Below are 18,121 nucleotides of genomic sequence, written 5' to 3'. Positions count from 1 at the left end.
TCTAGGTAATGAAAAAAGAAATCCTCACGGTGACTGCCCTTTATGCACCTGATCTCTTGACCCAGGTTTCAAGGCAGTTGTTGGTTCAGAACTTTCTGCATTTCTGCCTGGGCTTTCCGCATCTTAAATATTCTAGCTGGTGTTTTTCTTGATGGTTCTTAAGAAAATAACTGCTGTTTAAAAAAAAAAAAAAGATTTCAAATGATAATCACAGAGGAAATGAGAAAAGGAGATGGATGGACAGTCAGAACAAGTCATTAAGTCAGGATAACATCGTAAGCTTTAGAATCAAGAAAATATTTAGACATCATTATGCAGTATGAAACGGAAGTTTTCCTAAACATAATTTGCAGCCATGACATAGAAGCAATAGGGAGAGGTGATTTTATTTTATAAAAATTTAGTTCTGATTTGTACTATTAAGTTTTGTTAAACATAATGCTTTTACTTTTGTGCCTAGATTGTGTGGAGTAAACAGTGACATTTGGTAGATGTGTTCTAGAGAAAAAATATATAGTGTGTCCCTTCGGTGAAACAGTTTTTAAATTCTAATAGAATTTCAAGGTTATTATCTATTTCAGATCAACACTGGAGGTCAGAGTTCGCAGCAGCCAGAATTTACAAACCTCCAATGGGTTTTGATTGACAGCAATCAGCATCTCTTCAGCATCACTGAGGGAACAAAGTACAGGTCAAGACAGCAGGCGATTTCATCTGTCATTTTTAATTATCTAAATGATATTCACAGACAAAACCTTTCCCATCCATCAGGGCATCACATTACCATAGACAATGTTTGTTTAAAGAAGAGGCCATAAAATCAAACAATTATGAATGCAGACAAGCCTTGCTATTGACTGCATAAATAATCAAGTGAGATTTCCAAAACTCTCTGCTAATGAACTGGTAGATTGCTGGCAGGAAGTGGCAAGTAATAACGCAGACAACAATCTAATGTTCTTATCGACTTTTACTAAAGCTTGGCTACAGTAGCAAAGATCCAAAAATGACGTCAGGCAAGGTTTCCATAGGAGCCGTATTGATATCAGTACACTGCTAAAATACAAGTAGTTAACTCCTGACCTTATAGTAGGACCAGCAATCCCCTGAGAGAACTGAAACACTAGCAGTACAATACATCATGAGCTGAGCCAACCGCCTCAGGGCTCTGACAGCGTTACTACACTGGGAAGGGTCCCTTCTTTTGCCATGTATAACATTGTAATCTGCCATAACTCAACTGCAGTTCTGAAAATTAACTCAATTTGAGTCTGTTCTATGAGTAAATAAACATTTCTGTAAACTGAGAGTGAAAAGTATACATCTATTACTGTTATGAAAGATACAGTGCGCAGTCTTTCAGAACTGAATGGTCTCAAAGTTTTCATCCGGATGTCTCTAACAAGTTAACAGAATGCACAAATGGTTTAGAGGACAGCATCTCAGATGACCTGAATCACCATAAGTCGGTTACACTAGCATACCTACATCTCATTGACTATAATCATAGGTAACTAACTGGTCCAAATATTAATGAGTATTGGTTTCATTAATCAGAAATGCAGAAAATGATCTTTTCTGCTTACGCCATACAAGTTGAAACTAGTGAGAATCTCTCTGTTTTTCTAACAGTCTCACATACGAGACCTCTTTGAGGAAGAAAAGGGTACAGACCTTGATACGTGAAATGTGCAGTACATCTCTGCTCAGTGGGGCAAAGCTGATGATGTCTTTTCTCCCACTAGGAAACCTGAGCAGGATTTCCTCTTTAGGTAAAGGGTAAAAGGAATCAGGGTTAGCGCAAGATGCACTGTGAAGACTTTTTGCAAAGCCCATGAGGATGGTTATTAAAATTGAAAAAAGAGAGAGAGAGAGACAGAAAGAAAAAAAAAAAACAATAAAAATGTTTTCCCCCATTTCTGCATCTACACTGGGCTGCTTTCAGCACATAATTGGCATTTCTTTGACCTGAGAGGGTATCACTAACTCTACAAGTCTTGCACACCTCACCCTTATGATGTGCCTGGAACTGGTTTGGCAAACAGTACAGAGGAAAAAACAGTTTTGTACTTTAGAATCTCAGTAGTTTATCCTGCCAACAAAATAAACGAATATACATTTACACATTCTTGCAACTGCCAGCTGTGTTTCTGGGACTATCCTCCATGTCACTTGTCTCTGAACGAGCCCAATCTAGTTTACTGACGGTCTCATGTTACCTCAATCACATTGTTCAAATCTTTATTACCTCTTAAAGATCTTTCACAGATGTTAAAGAAGGAAGAAAATGGACTGATCTCAATGGGCTTACAAAAAGCAAGATTTTAAAATGAAAATTGGAAAAAGCTCATGATCCAGAGAGATAAAAGATTAGAATTCGATCTTGGTTCACCCCCTAAAAGTATGATGTCTACTTAGTCCATGTGACTCATCTTCTGGACTAAAAAATGAGTGGAAGAGCTCTTCCCTTCCTACTCCCTCTTCCTCTCTTACTGATTTGAATCAACCTCAAATTACAACTGATTCTCACTAAGCGTGGTCATGAAGGCTAAACAGCCATTGCACATTGCATCCTTCTATGGCAGTTCTCCTTCTTGAAAGTGTAGCTTGTAATGAATGCAAAGCATCACATTTTTACAAGGAATTGTGAAATTGCTTCTAGCAAAATGAACCGAATGTGAAATCTACTTGGAATTCCTTCACAGCATGGTAACCCAGTATGGCTTGCTTTCCCGTGTTGGTAGACAGAAAACAGACACGTAAACAGGCACTGCAGTACTGGCTTACAGCTCCTAGAACTGAGTCTTTTGGTTTAAGTACCATAGGCTCAACTTTGTGAGCCTCAAGAATGCCAAGTCAGCAGTTGTTCTCATCAGCTTCCAAAGGTGACTGTGGTACCCTACATTCACCACAAACGGGTGTCTGATGGAACATAATGTATTCATGCCACTAGAAGTCAGTTTAGCTCTGACTGGAGTTAAGGCATTGGCAACCTAAATTAACAATACAGTTTAACGTTACATAAAACTGTCCTCAGTTTGAATGAAGAGGTTAATTATCTCCTAGTTCAGATTTGGATAACTTGACCATGGCTGTACATGCCAATGGGGGAAGAGAGACACGTAATTCAGATTTACATTTGGGATTCTGGGTCAGGGAAGAATCTGAGTTTCTAGAGAAGGCAGATGTTCATAACCAATAACTCCATTGACATTATTATAACTACAGGTGTTCCTATACAAGATGCCTTTAGCATACACTGCTAAAATTGTAACCAGAGGAATTTCTGCTAAAACTGTACACAGAGGAACTTGGTAAATACTTGTTACGAGACAAGTAGTGATTATTCCCTAATCTGGAGTTTTTTACTCTATGCATTCCACCAGGAAGCTTTTGCCAAATTTTTATTTAATTTTGTAAGCTTAATACTATGATTTATTGATAGTTACCTTATCTTCCCCTTAGGAACTGCTTTTTGAACCACTAGCACTGCAAAAGAGACTTTACGTTTACATTCATTGCATCATAATATATATTTACTATATTGTAAGTCGTATGGATAAATATTTCAGGGTTATCAGAAACAGTGCTACTTTCTCCTAAGAAAATAAACTATTTTTAAAAAATCTTAGAATATTTTGAAATATTTTATGAACAATAGCTCTCAAAAGTGTTAAGCTCTGTTTAATAACATTCCTTCCTTTACTGAAGCAATCATTTACACCATGGACAGTCTGAATTAAAATAATCCATCAATGCATCATAGTTTGGTTGCAGGCAGTAACACAAAGGAGAATGCCATGGCAACAAACCAATGGAACTGTAGAAGTTTCATACTGTCATCAGAAAAAGGGATAGTCTCAGCTAGCATCTTTCTCAGAGAGGAAGCTGCCAAGATTTATATGAAGCATTACTTTCAGAAATTGTGGTTAGAAAGTTTTTAATAGGACACAAGCCACTTTTGATTTAGAGATTTCTTCTCCTTATGCGAAACGGAATGCTTTTCTGCTTCCACGTGCAGTGAAAAGAATTTTATTTTACAAGTTGCCTAGACTTCATGGAGAATATTCATAAACTCTAAACTGATTTTGAAGAAGGGTGGTGATATTTTGTCCCAGAGCTTTACCTTAAAGCTCCTCTGGAGGAAAACAAGCGTTAACGTAAACTTCATATGCAAGATCTTGACCTGAAAGGCCAGGCACTACCGACATTATTGTTTTCAGTGAATAAATTATCTTACTTCTCTCCCTCAATACTAGCAATCAGTGATATTTTCAGAAGATAAATGATTTCTTGTGGAAAATCTATTTTACAGAACATTTTAGATTTCTTTCTTTTCATAGTTGTCTTTTAAAAGATAAGGGTATGTTCCAGGAAAGCACTTCAACCATGTGATTACTGACATAAAGTTAAGCATGTACTTAAGTCTTTTGGTAGACTGGTGACCTAAGTTGCCGTCAGCTCAAGCTCTTTGAGAAACTCAATAATCAACCTTAAGCAGTTAAGCCATCTTTTCCAATGGTGCCATTATCCCAGTGCTTTACATGGAAGCATTCTAGGTTTCAAACCAGGAAAGGGAAGAACAAGAATGAAAACAGTAAGTAAAAAAAAAAAAAAAGTCCACCTAAATTTTCTTTGCCGAAAACTTTGCTAGATTTGCAAGGCTACCTGCAGAAAGCAATGTGAGGTTATTGGTCTCAGAAACCGGAGTTAGTGACTCAGCCTCATTAGCTGGTACTGCTTTTTCATCAACAACCAAAAAATTACCAGAAGATAACAAGTGACAGTTATTTTTCAAACAAAATCAGTCTAGAAGTGTTTAGCTGGTGTAATTAGGAATTGTTCTATTTCAAATGGATCGGAGGTTGCGTAAGATAAGATTCTGTCACGTGACCAGAAGCCCTAATACAAGACCACCAATAATTGCAAAGGGGAAAAAAGTTTGAACACCAAATAACTCTCTCCCTGAAAGCAGAAATCAGGGTAATACATGCTTGCACAAAATAAAAAAAGGAAATTATCTTGAAATAAACGAATCTTAATGAATGATTTTGTTATATTGACAGGGAGCTATTAATAATCTTGTTCTTAAAAGAGGCACTTCATTTGAAGCAGGAAATTTTTCCACCTATAATGAAAGCTGTTATACTCTTTGGAAAAAGCCTTTGTGATACAGGATACATTCAGTCATTTCCCTCAGCAGCACATGGCACTCAACCCTTGATACTATTTCTTCAGTCATCCTTACCATAATCTTTTTGTTTCTGCTTACATGCATCTAGTAAGAAAATCATTAAGCACATTTTAAGTTAAGCATTTACTTACGAGTACTATTGAACGGAAGCACAGAACACAATTACAAACAAGTTTGTTTATCACAACTGATTAGCCAGACAGATAACATGTGCTGTCAGGACTGCAGAATTTTCAAGTCTGATTCATTAATAGTGATATGAATCAGGAGCATCCACACTGGAGTCAGTGAATTATGCAGCCTAAAATCAGAGTGAAGAGAGCCATAGGACTAACTTATTTTCATTTGGAAGGCCCACACAGTGGACAATGTTTCTTGCTTTTTACCAAAGCGTTAGAAACTGGGGAAGTAAACTGCCACTTAGATGCTGCTGTAAATGTCAGCAGGAGAAGGTAACATCTGTCTTAGGTCCTCCACCAGCTTACAAACTTCTAACAAGGTAAAACTTCCAACAAGACACAAAGTTGAGGGAGGGGTCAGTTTTTTAATATTTGAGAACTTTTGCATTCTGAGTAAAGAACGTGGCCCTGCTGGAATGAAAGCTTACCTGTGAAAAGCATTTTCATACTATCAGGCAGTTCTACATGCTGAGAACTTCTGGATAAAAATATACTCTGAATTTCCTCCTTTCTAGCCACTTATTTAACTGAAAACCATGTCTCACCTTCAGAATGAAAACTCAGTTACATTAATTGTGATCAACTGCAATAAAGTCTATTAAATTGTCATTGGGGCTTTAGTAATCATTATAGTTTTTTAGTTTCAAAAAGAAATGCATCTGGGCTAGTTTTTCAGCTATTCTGACTTCTGTTCTGTTAGCTATGAGATTTTGGTCCTTGTATTGTATTGTAAAAAACAGCTTTTATTTGTAGAAACTATGTGTATTCAATGTTTTTCACACCACATTAATTTACTGTGCTAGGTGTTCTAATCTTTTATTTGGACTGAATTTTTAAAATGCCATTAACTACATACTGTGACTCCTGCAGCATAAAGTTCACGGAGGAATTTGACTCCAGATGATTAGCTAGAAATTTATCAGATGTGACCTTAAGGTTTAGCTACTGCAGCAATATTTCAAAATACACAGCCTTTAGGAAAGAGGAACACGAAGCGGAAACACTGCCACATCACTTACTTTTTATTATTCCTCTCAAGGATCTTTTTCAGTATGGATGGTGCTGGGGAGGTCACATGAATAGATCACAACCTTACAATTCTGGGCATAAAAGAATGCTTGTATCTATATGTAATCATCTTCAGTGCTTGCTGAGTAAGCACCGTACAGCCATATCCTTTCTTGTGTGGACAGGATGGCCAAACAGAAATGTCTATATTCCTGCAAGTTCTTTTAATTCACCATTACTACAGTCTGAAATGTTATTCACTAATGGTTCCTCACTAATATTTTTATTTTGAACAATGACAAACAAGAAGATTCACATCTGAACCTTTCACATGACAGGACAGAGTAAAGTACACAGGCATTTAGGTCTATAGAATGGTTGTCTGTGGGATGTATCAGTTTAAATGAATAAAACATGGCAGACTTGAGTAATTATTAAAAAACATCACTTAAAATTTTAATGCAAATAGTAATTCACTAAAATATTGGCTACAACATCATTTAGGAAAAATCCTCACCTACCTCCCCCTGAAATTATTCTCATAAAATTCACGTTCGTTTGAGCCCTTTTGATCTGCCAGTGTAGAGGGGATACTCACAAAATCCAGTTCTAGGCAACTGCAGTTAATGCAGTAAATGCTCCTGCTATAGTCAATGAAGAGAGAAAACGTACTCTAATGGGTAATTCAGACCAAAAGCTTTATTTCATAGTTGTGAAATGCCTTCCAGAGAGCCTGTCTCAAAGTCAGCCTTCTGCAGGCCCCAGACATCACATAACTGGCTTTGTTTAAATGGAGTGCTTTTGCCAGGAAAGATAAAATTCATCTGTAGTAAGAAAAATCTGGATTGAATACAGTTTGTTTAAGCAGCACAAGCAGCAAAATAATAATGAAGAACATTTTTAAAGGTTTCAATACTTTCTAACAAGGGATTTCTAAGGGAATTCTCTCCAACGTTTTTAGTTTTTGTTTGCTAATACGAAGTACTTATTCCTTATATATAATAAAATGCTTTATAAGAAATATGATTACGATGACAGACTACTCTGCAACATCTCTAAAATTGTTTGTCACAAAATCACACTAGGACAATCAAATAATCAATATTCAAAACTACATATATTAGTGCCATAGAACAAACGATATACAATGGAACTCTACTATTGTATAGGAAAGACAAACAGTAATAAGGCCTTATCTCCTCTTCACAGGACATTTTAGTTTTTAGTTTTAATTTTATGACCAATTTTATCTCAACTCAAGAGAAGTTTATTAAGACAAAACTTACCCGTGTCTTAGTGGGCTAAAGTGGTAAAAGATGGGCATCTAGGTTGAAACATTTCCCTTTTAAAACAAAACCAAAAAGTCCCTTCTCCCAGTCACTATGAGCACTAGTTAAAAATGATAAACACACTTGATAAAATCACACCTTTAAGAGAAGTATTGTTGTTGTTATTAACAACACTTTAAAATAAAAGTACATAATTGCTAAACTAGATTGAAATCCCCAAGGTAGAAGCATGTTAAGCCACATTAGTTCCAAATGACTAACATTTTTATAGTACTAGCTAAATGAATTAGTAATTATTGGCTACTTGTTTTAAAGGATTGCCATTTTTTATTTCAAGAGCTATGAAATACATGCTGCACTGTCAGTAATCCTTTCAGTACCATTCATACTTAAAACAAAAGCATCTGTGTTTTGTTAAACATCAGATGTAAATACATAGGAGGCTTCTACAGCCCTCCAGACTTACAAGATCAGCTTCCAGTAATCCCTATATGGCATATACATTTTATATTGCAAAGTGTTGACCAGGACTTCTCAAAATCAAAATATACAAGCAAAGCTTTGGGGGACGGCTGATAAAACTAGCATGTATTCGTTGCTCATGTTCACAGTTTCCTATATATGTCCACTGTTCTCTCCCTCCGTCTCTCTCTGAAGAAATATCCATCTGCATTCAAGACTGAATTCAGCCTTGGCATTTTGACCACTTAATGCTAACGCTGAATTTAGTTTAAGGCTCTAAGACAGGCAAGAAGTAAATGTTCCACTGATGAATACAGCTACCACTGAAAGAGATTATTGGCAATTAAAGATGATGGTTTAATCTTCCTTTCCAGCTTCTTGTCTTTTATACCTTCATCCTGCAAAGAAGGCCTATGTGCTGAGTTTCTCAGTCCTGGGATATGGTAATGTTAGCATCAAGTGTTCACTCTCAAATGAGTATTTCCATTTCAAACTCTTTGAAGGACAGCTTATGCAAGTGAAAAGCAGTACTGGATAAAGAACATTGCTGGAGGAGAAAATGTCAGGGTTGACGGGAGGGAGGCAGAAGCCCTTGTCTTTCTCGCAGGATTTTCTCATTCGCTGAGATTGCTCTGTGTGGCACAAACGTAGCTAGCCTTCACAGTTTCGAAATTGGGACAGTAGAGTCAGAGAAGGTCTTTATTAAAGAGGAGTTATTTCAGGGTTTCTGGAGATCTAGGCTTATTTAAGAACCCATACTGATTCTCCCAAGGGAATGAATAAGTAAACACTAACTACGTTTCTTTTCCACAGGAGAAAAAAAAATGCATGTAAGTTACAGTCCCTTCAGACAGCTGCTTTTTCTTTTGGCACTTAAAAAAGGCTATCATTTCCTCACTATGTGGCTTCTTTTTATATGCCTGCATAAGCAGAAAATAACCTTATGCATCACGATCTTGCCATGAATGGGAAGAGCCCCCATACAATCTCACAGGACATCTTTCGACCTAAATTGGCCTTACAAATATAACAGCACTGCATCAGAAGACTTGGCTTATCTGTTCAGTGCTGGCTGGGATCTTTAACTCACTGGGAATATAGAAGCTGCTCAAGTTTGGAAGCCAACTGCTGGTGTAACACTGACAGATGCAGGACCCATATGCGCAAGTCTGGATAGGATTCCTGTATTGCTGGCATCTGGATGTCAGCTTTCCTTTCCTGGCTCTACTGCTGGCTTTGCTGATAAACCCGACTGTCTGTCTGATGTGGGTCAGGCTGCTGCCCTGTAGTCATGTTTCTTGGATAGTGAGCAATGCCTCTCTATCAAGCAGTACTATATGAGCATAGTATGCGTCCCTTAAAGCTTTCATATGCCATGACACATCTAATTCCAATATTTCTACTGTTCCTGGTGATTTAGGCACAGATGATGAAATCTTGCAAGTGCAGTGAATCTGTATAATGTATAAATCTGCATTCCCTGTTCTGTGGCTGGGGAGCTTTGCTGATACCATCCATTACTTTTTAATCCTAAACAATCTTTTACTGCTACATATACTGCCATGAATTGCAAGTGAAAGATTTGGATGACACTGTGAAGACATTTCTACAAAGAGGAAAACATGCTACATTAAAATGTTCTATATGGTAAGGAATTCTATGTAAAAGTTTGCCAATATATAATTGCCATCTAGTTAGAAATTTGCATGTGTTGCCCTTGACAGGCATATTCTTGATACTAAAAACTCTTCCATTACTCTGTTCCGATACTCTTCTGTTGTGACTGCTCCTCCTTATCTGCTTTGAAAAATTACAACAAGGATTTTTTCTTTGACTTGCGAATGCAACAATACCTGCATACTTGGGAATAAAACAAAGCTTGGTAAGACCCATAAATCAAGAAATGTTAACCGTTTCCTCAGGTAAGAAATAGGAAAGGCCACTTTCCATTTTCATTCTCACTCTCCCAAAATCACAGCCTCTCCATCAGGGAGGTCACAAAAAGTCATTCAAGAACAAGGTGTAAGGGCGTGCATGCTCCTAGGTGCAGCAATAGCAGCTATAGTCACTTTCTGCCAAGCCTCCTACATGTAGATAATTCACACCCTGGTCAGGAATAATCTGTTTGGGAGCTGGGGAAACTTTTGTAGAATGAATGCCAAATGGTGTTAATTAGCCCTTGGCAAGTCCTTGGAAGTGTGGGGGCAGGACAAAGTTAATAGCCTAAATGTGCAAGGATCAGTAATGATGCAACTCCCTTGCCCTCCCATGGTATGTACCTAACCTATCCTCTGGACTACTGCATCCTAAAATGCAAACATTCATAGGTGCCCAAGGAGCTGCAAACAGAAATCCCTACAATGCCCTCAATGCCAACACCAGTGACAACAGCAGGCAAGAAGGTGGAGTACCTTCTGCTGTCCTGTTGAATCCACCTACACACAGGTTTGATCTGGATATTGCTTTACAAGCCTACAACTGCATGGCCAATTAAAAACATCATATTTTGTGTGTGCTAACTGCAACACACAAAACTGGCAACTTGCAAGAAATGGGACACAGAAGAACATGGAAACACGACTTTCATTTTCAGGCCAATCAGCTATGGTTTTATAATAAAAAAAACAAGATATTTGTTATATTTTTTTCCTCATAGACCAATCCAAGATTGCATACTTAATAATTTGAATTGATTCCTACCTTCAAACACACATTTTCATAACTATTATTTATGTTTGAGATAATAGCTATCCCTTTTTCATCAAAGGCATTATTATAGTCTGTCTTTGATTTTTCTTGACTACATAACTTGTAAAGGATGAAAAACCCTGTGCTTATCATTACCGTCTCATATGTGTCAAAGTAATAGTTAAAAAATAGAAGAACAAAAAGATAGAGGCCACGCTCAGCAGCACATTCTTTCAATGAGATTATTTAAGGTCCCCAATTTTTGTTCTCAGAGTTAAGAGATGGCTTTTTACTTCTAGGATTGTCTGCTGACAGTATACTTTATATACTAAACCAGTAAATTCCAAACCACAATAGAAATACATGTGTGTAAAATCTTAGTTGCTTTAAACAGCGAAGCACTGTGTACAGTCTTTACGTTTAAATCTCACTTAAGTGATCTTCTTCGAGATTGTCCAGAGGAAATCGGTGAGTCTTTACAGATCTGTTGCATATTAGGCTACTACCCACAATGTTTGCCGTTTCATACATTTTCTAAATTAACATGTGGCCTATGAAACATTTGCTGATAGCCTGAAGAAAGCTTACCAGTCCCATATTGCTGGCTTCTCCTTCTTCCCACTACATACAATGGGAGGAACAACGGGAGAAAAAAATAAAGTATTTCAGCTAACATTATTTTTTGTTCACTTTTTTCCTAAAGTGTGCATTAAAGACAAATAATTCACCACCTCTGTGCTAGAAAAAAGATGAATGAAGTCATAGATTTTAGTTGAGCAGAAGACATAATTAAAAGGGAAGAACAGAGAACAAATACAAAGCACAAAGCAAGACAATGCTACACGCTTTAAATCCCTATCTAAAATATGGAAGAAAGAAAGTACTTACAACTCACAGAATAAATCTGAATTAAATCAGCCACTTTCTAAGAGGTATAGTCTTACATTAACCTAAAGCGATACATATAAATAGTATTCTCCTTTAAATGGAGAAAATGTGAATGACGGAAACAATTCATTGGCTGAGTGTTGTGCATAATTAATGATCAGAATTCAGGACTGATTTGCATCTTATGCAACCTTATTAAACGTTCCTCAAAGAAAATGTGATACAATGTAATTATGTACAGTTTCCGTACTTCTGGAAATCATAACATCTGTGTCCATGCTCGCTTTGTATTTTCTGTACAAGTAGAAATTCTAATACCCTGACATTTTAGCAATGGAAAGAACCACTTTTAATCAACTTTCGAAGTAATATTCTTCAGAACACCAAGTATGCCTACAAGCCTGGCTCATTTATTTCATCAATATTTGTACTGCCTTAAACGTTATGTGTTTTAAAGTCTGCGTCAGGGTGTGTTTGCACTTCCACGTAAAATTCAGGCGAGACACAATTCTGTCTGGGGCTCCAGCTTCTACAGCATTGTGGAAGGTTTAACCCCCAGCTTCCATTACAATACTTAATTTTTATACTCATTTGGACCTCACGGTTGCAAAGAAAAGAATGAACATGTGACCAGCAGGTAACCGATACAATGAAGTAAGTCAGAGCTAAAAGCAGTCTGAAACAATAGCATTTATATGCATCTCAACTGTCTGTGCTCCAATAAAGGACTCTTTGTATGCAGACTGCAACATAACCTGTTTCCAGCTCCTGTGGAAAAGGAGGGCACAGCACTGCTGTTCACTTCCACTGCAGAGGTGGGCAAAGGTGGGACAGGAAAGGCAATGTTGACCTACTGAAAACTATTTAGTTCAGCCATTTTCAGCGCATGCATGTATGATCTTAAATGTACTGAAAAAGGAAACTTGCACAAGTTTAACTGACCATTAACTGACACTAAATATCATGCCTTTAAGGATAAATGTTCCAGATGCATTTAAGGAGGTTTAAAGACTTTCTAGTGCTTTTTGTTTCCACTTGGTCTGAAATGAGGAATACAGTTATCTTTGAAGCTACGTCATCAGTGATTTCAAGGAAGTGGAGACAAATATCATTGTTTACTTGCATAGCCTTCCCATGAAAAAATACTTTCCCCCAATTGTATTTATTTATATAAAATTGACACCCTTCTTTTCCTTTCTTGATGAATATTACGACTGAAAAAAGAAACAAGGTATTCTGAAACCAAGACACTTTTGTCCTCACCTGTGTCTTTTCAATCAGCATACAAGACACAATTCTTTTTGGTGAACCTAAACATTAGTTTATGCTGTCTATACTTTTCAAGCCACCTTCCTTCAGAGGAAAATAGGCTTAACTCCAAATCATAGCTGAATGTAGTCTCCATTAACTACAGTTTTATTGATGTATCTGAAGAAAAATTCCTCCTTCAGCATCTACAGGCTGCAGAAAGTCCTCCATTTCCGTTAATGACCTATTCCCTCTGACTGATTCAATACAGCCCACTGGCTATGGAAATGACAACACTCAGCAGGTGACAACAAAACGGTCAACAAACAGTGCTGAGATATGTCATTTTCTTCAAATACTTTCTCAGGAATTAAATGACACACTATGGTATGCCGTATCCTGCTCAGATCAAATATTTCTCTATTAAACAAAACTGCATGCATTTATATGTATTTGCCATAGTAAATGCAGATTTAAGTGTGTACTGCTTCAAGCTTCAGCTGCAAAACAATTTGCTATTTCCCACCCCTCCCCCAGTCTCCTTTAACATATAACCCCATGGGCAGCAACTGCTAGGATGCTGTACCTTTGACATAACTCCAGATTGAAAGCGCTGCCTTTATGGATCCAATCTGATGCACTTACTGTGACTGGGACAGATTGGAGTATGCAAATTAGCACCTTTCAAGTCTCCTGAACCCAGGAAATCCTCTTGCCATGTGTTCCAGCTAATGGACCTGAGATGTCCCTTTTAACAATGCTGTCTGCGCAATTCCTTTAACCTTTTCAGATTCAAACCTAGCCTTTTGTTCCTAGTTCTTTTTAGAAACACGCAACAACGTTTCAGGCTAATCTCTATTATAATTTAAACCAGTGTAAAACCAGAGCCACATCATAGCATTCAGTGGCATTTACACATGTTTAAAGTGAAAACGTAGCATCCAACAGTGCACAGAGGCCCAAAACATTAAAATTCCTATTAGAGAGATTTTCTGCCTCCTTTCAGTTTCAAATCCCTATCATTACTCTCAAACACTTATACTATAACAAAACACACAATTAGATTACTAAAGATCTAAATAAATGAATATCAGGTATAAGAGTTGAACATTTTATTACAAGAGCATGATCTCCTGAGAAGAACAGATTATCAGCTTAAAAAGTACTAGAGGAAAGATGCAATCAAACCTGAACAGATTCCTATGTAGATTATATATTTAGCTGTGGAAAGATGAAGAAATATGTATCCTTAAATCTGAAGCAGAAAACTGTTACTGGAGGTGCCTTATGCCTGGAAAGCTATACTGCAAAGCTAGGATACTAATCTTTTCTACTTACCTGAGTCCTATGGTTCTTTTCACAATATATGAGCATTTATACTATTTTTCTGCCTTTACACTGTGTCCTGGAGTGGCATTTGAGCAGTTAATAACTGGACATTTCATTATTGCTTCCAAGTAGATATTGTCTTTCTAGCCTTTTCTCAACACAAAAATGTCAGTACCCTGATGATGTCCTGCCTCGTTCCATTTTTCTGTTAAGGTTTTGTGTTAATTACAATCTAGATAATTTTTTATCCTATCCAGTTAAAAATTGTATTTTCTTAGAATGTTATGCTCTGCTCTGTTTATACATAATAATACTTTCTCTTACATCATAAATCCATCTTTTTACCTTAGTAAAAAGCATCCAATTTATTACTGTTATCTCACTACGCTTCTGAATGACTAATTTGAACTTCATACAATTGCCAGCTTTTCTGGATAAAACGCTATTGCATACTGAATGCTTTTGGTTTTGGATAGAGACGTAGATTAAGTGCCTACTTTTCTCCCCTTGTGCCTGGATTTCTGGACTGCGCTTTGTTGAACGCAACTGTTTTTTTACTTAGCAGCTCTGGATGCTGCTTAACCTCAGGAAAATATCTGCTATCAACAGGCTGTATGTCACATAGATGAGGTTCAGATTCAGAATTTAAATATACAAAGACGACTACATGTGTGTCTTCTAGAAATCACTCCTTCATGGAGGTCTGTATTATCTCAAAATTGGATTCTCACTTCTTACGCACCGATTCTATCTTGTGGCATCACACACAGCTCTTCCCTGACAAAAGAAAGTTCAGGATCACTTTGCTGACTGATTTGATCTGCAACAACTATTTCCTCCTAATTTATCTCTTCCACATTATTTTGCCTACTGCTGCTTATATAACTTAACTTCTACTTCTTCTCAATAGTCTATCTTTTCAGCCAGCACAGACTTCTGCTCTCAAACACAGCCTAGGTTTTATATGCTTTCTCGTATTTTCCTTCGTTTTGTGTTCCTTTGACACATGCTAATATAGGTCAGTTAGCAGTCTGTCCCCTTCACGTAAGACTGTAAGAAACTGAACAGTCTCCTTCATGCTCATAAAGTCTATCACTGACATCATCATTAGCAACATGCCCTTCTCCACAAATCTCCAAGCCAGCAGTAGTCTTTTCTGCTAACACCTTTTTTAGCCTGGAAAAATCCTCTGTACATTCATCAGAACCACCATCTGCTGCTTCCTCACCTTTAGTCTTGTGTCACTATTTCCATGTTGACCAGTGTTACGCAGAAATAACCTCATTATGCAATACTCAGAATAACTGAAAATAGCAAATGAGAAGATAAATCTTCTCCCTAATATTTTATAGCACTCCAACATTTTTCTATCTGTTCTCCCACTTTTTTCACTCTCTTGTCAGATGGGGCTCCCTGTAATGATTCAAATACTGGAGGAAAATGGATTTCTACTCAGCCATAGCCCACCCAGCTACAGGACTATCTCTAAACCTAATGTCAACTTGTACTTGTTTCTCTACTGGTTACATCTAATCAAAATGCTCCAAAGTTTTACAAAGCTCAAACATTTGTGGGGGAAGAGAAGTTTTAAAACCATATATTTTCCTCTTCAGTAATGATTACCCAAACTGTTTGGCCAATTTTAATTCCTAACAGCGTGCTTACAGTCTAAGTATTAGAACTTGTTTTCACTACAAGAAAATATTCTTCTGTTTCTCCATCATATTGTTAACTGTGTGCAACGGTTGCACACTTCATCAACTTTCATTACTGTAAAATGTAATAACTTGCTCTCTTCACTAATCTTTCCTTTGCCTTAACCAAAAAGACTTACAGGTATTGCACAAACTAAACTGTTTGTGCGCTTATCATGCATATTTACAATGCATGGAAAACTGTATCGCGTACTCTCCAGCACGATAGTGAGTAGTCTCACTGTCTTGCTATATTCTAGAGTAGTTAACCAGCAGCATCTTCCAAACATGAACAAATATTGTAGTGAAAAAGTTTCTCCACAAATCAAGATAAAATGATTTTAAAAATTATAAAAGAATATGATGAAATCTTTACTTCCACATTTGGGAACAAATAATTAAATGTAAAAAGTATAATTAAAAATAAAATAAAATACAAATACAAATACATATAGCTTTTATCAGATCTAGACAGTTTTACCTGCACAGTATTTTCACACGATAACTAAAAAATGGATTATCTGTGCATTTATGTTTGTGAATCAAGAAGTAATGACAGATTATTCTCAAACTCCCTGTGAAAATATGCAATGAAATGTTAGCAATAGGTCAGGCTTCTTACCTACATGGATTGTGTGTGCTTTGGTTGTTGACTTTAAATACGGAAAAGCTGAAATAACATCAATGGGTCTAATAACCTGTGGCATCTCCAGGGGATGGAGGTAAAGACGATTAAAACTCCATTAAGTTCCATCCAGAGACTGAGGTTTCCAGTGGCAGTAAAAAGGACTTGAAGTATGTGTATAAAATACTGAATTGCTATCATTCATGGAAAGGCAGGGAGCGTTGCATTGAGTAAAGCCAGAGTGCAGCGTTTGAGCCATAGATGGCTTCCAAGCAGTTTAAAAGCTTCTACGACTACATTACCTGATCAAGTCTGTGCTGGTACGGAGGCTGCTAGCAAGTAAGCAGGGGCTTACAGCCCTTGTAAATACTAAAGATGACTTTGCTGGGTTGTCTTAGATGCAACCGCACAAGTACAGCCTTACCTCTCCGCACTGTGAGCCACTCCAAGAGCTCCACTCCTGACTATGCGAGGTCTGTGTTTTGTATCTTGTGGCTTTTGGCCCTACGATGATGAAGGGTATGGCTTATAGGGTCAAAATGTTTGCACTGAGGCTCTCTTTCCTTTCAACTTCATAGCAACCTGATTTTTTGCTCTTTGAATCTGACACTGTAGTTGCTAAGACGTCCTTTCATCACAAAATGCTTTCTTAATGGCAGAAAAAGGTATAACGTAAACTAAAAGTGAAATGAGTCTCATAAAATTACCAAAATAACTTTCAATAAGGCTAGGGGAAAGCTTCTAGGAAAGCAGATGGGACATTTTATGGCATAGATGGAGAATTCAGTGATTGTTATCCACTCGCAGCCACTTGTGCACAACAGATCTCACCATGTGACTGGTTCATAGAATTGTTGGTTGGGCTTTTGACCTGTTTTTTCCTTTCTAGTTCACTAGTTCGATTCTATCAATTCTATCAGAAGTATGTAATGGGCCAATAGCTGGCCAATAATTTAAGGGGCCTATCAGAGACTAGACAGAGCGTTTAATCTGTTTTTTCTGTCTTGTGTGGGTTTGTTTTGTGAAAATCTTAGTAGAAACCTCCATCCTAGTGGTCATTCAGCGCAACAATCAGCACTAAGTGTACCAAAAACAAAGAAAAAGAAAAATTACATTTTTGTTTGACCCAGAGACTTCAGTATCTCTCTTGTGTAAGTGTTTCTGTCACATAAATTGTATATATTGCCCTGCCTCTAGCTAGTTTTAAGACAACTAGTATCTAAGTTATTATTTATGGTAATATAATGCTATAGGAAAGCATTACAGTTTCTTAACAGTTGAATAAGTAGTGCTGAAGCAAAGAACTTAGTTATGAAAGTTATCACTCTTGTACACAAGAATACAAAATGTGTACCTTTCACTACAGTTCAGATACACAGTTCTATTCTTATTGCTAATACCATCTTTTGATCCTAATCTGACTTTAAAAGATATCCCATAGTGTTTAATTCCAAATATTTATTCTTTAAGAGGCCCTGGTATTTTTTAAGGAAGAAATATTTTTAAAAATATTAAAT

At 37.0% G+C, this 18,121-nt stretch overlaps 1 protein-coding gene across 4 annotated transcripts in view; it reads right to left on the bottom strand.

Moving 5' to 3' along the window:
- The window catches only part of NPAS3 (neuronal PAS domain protein 3), a 632,661-nt gene that overhangs the window by 293,430 nt on the left and 321,110 nt on the right, over positions 1-18,121 (bottom strand). The window lies entirely within an intron of this gene.

The sequence above is a fragment of the Struthio camelus genome, chromosome 5 (genome assembly GCF_040807025.1).
Source record: "Struthio camelus isolate bStrCam1 chromosome 5, bStrCam1.hap1, whole genome shotgun sequence".
NCBI classification, from domain to species: Eukaryota; Metazoa; Chordata; class Aves; order Struthioniformes; family Struthionidae; genus Struthio; species Struthio camelus.
The sequence above is the reverse complement of the archived record's forward strand: the minus strand, read 5'-3'. Positions and strand labels throughout refer to the sequence as shown.